The sequence below is a fragment of the Coptis chinensis genome, chromosome 6 (assembly GCF_015680905.1).
Source record: "Coptis chinensis isolate HL-2020 chromosome 6, ASM1568090v1, whole genome shotgun sequence".
Classification (NCBI taxonomy): Eukaryota; Viridiplantae; Streptophyta; class Magnoliopsida; order Ranunculales; family Ranunculaceae; genus Coptis; species Coptis chinensis.
In genome coordinates this window covers 54,296,520-54,303,232 of record NC_141461.1, presented here as the reverse complement: position 1 = coordinate 54,303,232, position 6,713 = coordinate 54,296,520, and the positions used below count along the sequence as shown (strand labels likewise).

The following is a 6,713-nucleotide window of genomic DNA, read 5'->3' as shown; positions in this document are numbered from 1 at the left end:
AAAATAAATCTTATTAGAAGTTAAATACTTCCTGTATCAACACTAGTATGAAAGCTTAAAAAAGAAAAATACAATGCATGAAATGTAAAACAGCAAAAATGGAATCCCCCTTTCTCCAACATCCCAAAAGATATATCAAGTCCTCTCATGTGAAGCATTCCCACCTTTACTACAAGCTTGTCTTTTTCTTCACAAATCATCCAAATTTTAGCACACATTTTATAATCTAAAGTATAGTCATGCATTTAATTTCTTGTCTTATCCTATTTTGCAAGGTGTCCAAGAGTGTCCATAACTTGCCACTAATGACTCATCACTTTTTGTGGGTCCACGTCTTTGTGTGTCCAATTGGCGGCCCGGATGTTGGCATTTTACAACTTTTACGTCTTTCGTAGAGCTCGTCGCCCTGGTTATTCTGGCAGTTCACTTTCCGAAACAGGGGTCCAGGTGTGAAAGATATGAGCTTTGAAAGTTTGCTGCTTCTTTGCACGTGATCCCGTTCTGCATTGGTTTTGTCCCGTTGGAATCTTTGGCTTTAGTCAGGCTTTGTTGGGCTTCACTGGGGCTGAGTGGTAAGACTTCAAGTATGCACAGTATTCCCATGCTTTGATGCAAGTTTTATCATCATATTCATGTTAACTACGAAAACCTACAAAAGTACGAAAATATAATTATTTCATGATTATTAAACACATAATTAACCAAAATGCTATGTCTCTACAAGGTTTAGTATTACAGTTTTGGGTGCTTATCAATTATTTGTTTCATTTGGCACTTGTATTCACAGCTTTAACTTATGTCGTCCTATGCTTTGTTTGGATGGAACTTTCGTGAAAACAAAATACAAGGGGTGTGTCTTGTCAACTACTGCCAAAAATGCAAATGGGCGGGTATGTCTTTTTGAGTTTGTGACTTTTCACATAGTAGTTCATAGTAGTTTGTAAAACTGAACAAGCGTGCGAACTAACATAAACTATGGAAATTTATGTTCACATAGTAGTTTAACCTATGCATTTTAGTATTTACATAATAATTTAGCCTATGAAAATTTATTTTTACATATAAGAGTTAAGTTTTCATAGGGAGTATGGTACGTAAAACTAATTCAGTAATTGATGTTTATTTGTGTTCCAGGTTTTTTTCCAATAGCTATGGCAGTTGTACTTTCTGAAACTGATGACAATTGGGATTGGTTCTTGAAGCAACTTAGGTTGGTGGTCTCCAAAGATCTATCATAGGTTAACTTTTATATATGACAGAAACCATGGTCTGCTCGTGGGTGTGTCTCTCGTGTTTTTCCTGATTCCCATCATGGTTATTATTTGTGGTACCTTAAAAATAACCTTAAATCATCTATGCCCAACAACCATATCTTCCGCTTGTATATCCTGAATCTCTTTTCAGACCTTGCCTATGCTGAGATGCACCATGAGTTTGAGAAAGTGATGGCTGATTTTCAAGATGTTTGCGGCAATCAAACGAACAGATTTTTGTCCACGTACCATAGGTTATGAGCATTGGTGTAATGTTTATTTTCAAGGAAATAGATATGACGATATGTGCTCCAATATTGCGGAAAGCTTCAACTCATGGATCCTGCTGGAACGCCACTTCCCTATCACTGCAATGGTGGACAAGATCTGTGGGAAAATTATGAAAATGATGTCTGATCGGCGAGAGTCATCTAGGAGCTGGACTACTATATATCTTATGTCCGTCTATGGAAACTTTATTGGCTGAGAGGATCGAGGTGGAGAGAAGTTGGGTGGTTCTCAAGTCAAGGGAGGGTGTTTTCGAGGTGCATGCTACCCATATTTACTTGGTTGACTTGAATAGAAGTCACTGCTCTAGTAATTGGTGGAGAATCAAAGGATTCCCTTGTGTACACGCACTGCGCTCCATTTTGGCTAATAGATTGAATGTATATACTTACTGTGATAACTGCTTCTATTCTCAGACATTCCGTAATGTGGAGAATAGTACATGTGGAGAATAGTAAAATGCTTGCTAAGATACCAAGTGTGCCTAATTTACTACCTCCGGATCTGAAAAAGAAGATGGGGAGACCAGACAAGAAATGGAAGCACAACACGAGCGCTACAAAAGGTAGGAAGAAGAACAAGGGCCCTTGTTATGGCCACCACAACCCAAGAGTGGGCTATACTCGTACAACATGCTCATCACCAATTCAATGATTCAGTAATCTATATTTTGTTCGTATATAAAAACAAGATGTCGATGAACTTGCATTCTTTTTTTGATGTTGGATTTTATATGGAAAACAATACTTCCATTTATTCTGGATTATATATTTTGATGTTAAGCTTAGTTTGCCTATGTTACATCTTTTAGTTGAAGATTTTTAAAACAACCAGTTAACACAAGTTCTGTATTACTGTGTAAAGATACTTTTACATAGTAACTTTTTTGAAAGAAAATTGCCTGACACCTGACATAATATATGTAAATGTACATAGTCATATATATGTAAATCTATATTTTCGTAGTAACCTTTGAGGAGGAAAATTGCCCGACACCTAACAGAATATATATAAATCTATATTTACATAGTAACTTGACAATATTTGTAAGTAGTGGTGCGAGTGGAATATTTTGGTCCTCGCATAACTATGTAAATATGACAAACTGACAATCATTTCTTGCATTACATATGTAATTTGCAAAGATAGATAAACCAACTGAAAATATAAAGGAGATTCCCATTACATCATTTACCGCCAGCACATTAACCCAAATTAGTTTTTTTACATCCAGAATTCTAACAAATATAATCCACTAACACATGATTAAACAAAAAACCAGCTCATCATTTCTTGCATTCTTCTTTTGGATCCCATTTTTCTTGTTGGCTTGATACAATCTCATATATCAGGTCAACCCTCAATTGTTTCGCGGCTTCTAGCGTAATATCTTGGATAGCTTTTCCACATATTATAGCCTTCACAAACAAAATGATGAAGAATCCACAATCTGAATTGAAAATGCAAAAAAAGAAGTTTCTAAACTTACACGTCAGGTGTTGGGCAGTCTTTTGGTAATTTAAATATGGGTCTTTTTGTAGTACGTCACACTATATTAGCGCGCTTTTGAGTTTAGTCACACAAAGTTCAAAATTTTGATTTTAGTCACACTCCGTCAACAAATATGTCTCAAGTTGTTAGTCAATGTATTTGACTAGGTTTGATCGTACATTGACCGTGTATATATATACGGTCCGGCTAGGTTGACAACCAGATACTTACAGCCATCTTACAGCCCTTTTTAACCGTTAGATCACGTCATTTAATCTTCAAGCAAACGGTTCAAATCAAACACCAAAATATCACAAATATAATCCTACGAAGACCGTGACTCTCTCTCCCTTCTCTCTCCTTCTCTCTCTCTTACCAATGACCGTGACTCTCTCTCCCTTAATTAGCGAGCAATATTAAACAAACAAATTCAACAAATTGGATTGTGTTTTCTCTTCTCAATTTGCTCCAAATCAAACCAAATTCAAACCGACGAATTGGAAGTTTTTGAGACGATGATTGAGAGGCGTTCATGCCTAATGAGGCAACATATACTATTATAGAGGAAGGAATTGCTTATAAAGAAGAATTGGAAATGGCAACAGATGTTCTAAAAGAGTTGTATGTGAGATATACTAACACCCATACAATGCGTAGCCATTCCTCTGATTCTGGTAAGCTTTTCAAGTTTAAACCAAAGATTTTACTTTTCATGTGGGAGTGTGTTTGATTTGTGATTTTAACTTTTTAGGAAGGTAAAGATGTTGTTGCACGAGCAAAGACTGGTTCTGGTAAAACCTATGCATGCCTCCTCTCTTTGCTTCAAAAGCTCTTTTCAGATTCCAGTTCAACCCTGAAGACTGGTGGCATGGAAACAATTCATATAGATTCAAGCTATCTTGAATATGTGTGGACTCAGAGAATTGGTGTCATCTTTTTGCTTTACCTTGTACCAGTATTTTCCATGTTGGATGATACAGTTTGAGTCTTAATACTAGTATTTTCGATTATAGGGTAAGTTTGTATGTGCTATTGGACGATTATAGTGATGATGGATTGGTTCATTTCTAAAATAAATATATATATATATATATATATATATATATATATATATATATATATCCGGTCATTGTACGGTCAAACCTAGTCAAATACGTTGACTAACAGCTTGAGACAGACTTGTTGACAGAGTATGACTAAAATCAAAATTTTGAACTTCGTGTGACTAAACTTAAAAGCGCACTAATATAATGTGACGTCCTACAAAAAGACCTTTTAAATATTGTTCATTTTTTGTGGATTCTAATTCAATTTAATGTAGCAAGAGAGGGTGGTGGATGCTATTAGATGTAGGCGTCAGGAGCAAAGGTTGCCATATGTGGATTTGATGAAATATATCAAAGCTGGAGCAAGCCCACAACAAGGAGCATCGTAAGAACTAAACTTTCCGAACATAAATGTCTTTTTAATCTCTTATCTCTTATCTGAAACTTCTTTTTTTTTTCATTTTCAGTTCAGATTGTGGATTCTTCGTCATTTTGTTTATGAATGCTATAATATATGGAAAAGATATCCAAAATATTACCCTAGAAGCGCAACTGCGAAACAATTGAGGGTTAACCTGATATATGAGATTGTATCAAGCCAACAAGAAAAATGGGATCCAAAAAAGGAATGCAATAAATGATGAGCTGGTTTTTTGTTTAATTATGTGTTAGTGGTTTATATTTGTTAGAATTCTGGATGTAAAAAGACTAATTTGGGTTAATATGCTGGCGGTAAATGATGTAATGGGAATCTCCTTTATATTTTCAGTTGGTTTATCTATCTTTGCAACTTACATATGTAATGCAAGAAATGATTGTCAATTTGTCATATTTACATAGTTATGCGAGGACCAAAATATTCCACTCGCACCACTACTTACAAATATTGTCAAGTTACTATGTAAATATAGATTTACATATATTATGTCTATGCAAATTCATATTCATATTTGTATGTGTAAATTGTATTTGCATATATCGATTTACTAATATTCTGTCAGGTGTCAGGCAATTTTACTTGTCAAAGGTTACTATGTAAATATAGATTTGCATATATATATATATATATGATTATGTAAAAATACATTTACATATATTATGTTAGGTGTTGGGCAATTTTCCTTCTCAAAGGTTACTATGTAAATATAGATTTACATATATATGGCTATGTAAACATATATTTATTTATATATATTCTTTCAGGTATCGAACAATTTTTCTTCAAAAAAATTACTATGTAAAAGTATCTTTACACAGTAATACAGAACCTGTGTTAACTAGCTGTTTTAAAAATCTTCAACTAAAAGATATAACATAGTCAAACTAAACTAAAAGATGTAACATGGTCAAACTAAGCTCAACATCAGAATATATAATCCAGAATAAATGGAAATATGGTTTTCCATTTAAATCTAACATCTCAAAAAGATTGCAAGTTTATCGACTTCTCATTTTTATATACGAGCAAAATATAGATTATTGAATCATTGAATTGGTGTAGAGCATGTTGTAGGAGTGGAGCCCACTCTTGGGTTGCGGTGGCCATACCTTGTTAGAACTGGATATCTTGTTAGAACTAGTAGATTTTACATCCTGTTGCAATACAAATTTACAATATGTAAATACAAATTCACTTGTGAAAATACGAATTCACATATGACACAACATTCTGCATCTTGTTTACCCTTATAAGACAACGACACAACGTTCTGCATCATGTTTACCCTTATAAGAATCCATCAAGTCCTCAGCAACAAGATGGAGGAGTCTAAACTAATCTAGTTTGCTCATATATTCAAATCTTCATATCAACTACACAGTGCCAACTAAACTCAATTTCAGATAACTTAGAATATGTTTAAATACGAATTCACATATATATATATAATTGTACTTTTATATATGAAAATGCAAATTTATATAATAAATTAAACATTTGCATATATAAAAATAGAAATTCTCATAAAAAAATCATATATACAAACAAATTTTAAAAAATATATGATTCTCACCTTAGATTTCACCACTCGCTTCATTCTCATTGGAGCATCTTCTTTTGAAACTTTTGATTTCTTTGTTTTGTTGATTGTTTTGTCATCTTATCTTCTATGTGAATTTAGTTTTGTAGGATATCTAAAGTTTGTAAGAAGAGTGGAGGCGGCGAAAAGAAAGAGAGAAGAGAGAAATTTGAGATCTAGGTTTCATGGGTCCATTATGTGTGGGGTATTTTAGTCAGTTCTGGTGTTTTAGAAAAATAGGGGGTTTTTATGGATTAGCACTAGTGAGAGGGTTTTTATGTAGGGCTGTTTATGAACCAGGGAGATTTGAAGGGGTTTTTATGTAGGCTGTTTATGAACCAGGAAGATTAAACCCAAAATCTCACGTGTGACAGAGGAGCAGCATCATGTTTGGATGAACGCAAGCATAAAACTAAACAGGTGTCTTTATGTGTTTTCCATGGGAGAAAAATATGACTTTCTACATAAGAAAGGGTGATTATTGGGTTGGGTGATCCCGACCATACAACATTCCGGCGTTTTAAAGTTTCTATTAGATCTTCTAACTTGTAATAGTTGTACGTTAAATAATTAGGATTAAGCGGCTCATTAATAAACACTTCAGTGAATTCACCAAG

At 34.0% G+C, this 6,713-nt stretch overlaps 1 long non-coding RNA gene across 2 annotated transcripts; it reads right to left on the bottom strand.

The window, feature by feature from the left end:
* Positions 1 to 393: 393 nt before the first annotated feature.
* On the bottom strand, positions 394 to 6,599 carry LOC147493635 (uncharacterized). 2 transcript variants are annotated; one of them, XR_015198782.1, is made up of 3 exons: positions 6,091 to 6,599; positions 5,627 to 5,671; positions 394 to 649 (listed from the first exon to the last, which is right to left on the bottom strand). It is a non-coding gene; the product is annotated as an uncharacterized LOC147493635 (long non-coding RNA). The 2 variants fall into 2 exon arrangements; XR_015198781.1 differs by lacking the exon at positions 394 to 649 and adding an exon at positions 1,992 to 2,959.
* Positions 6,600 to 6,713: the final 114 nt, after the last annotated feature.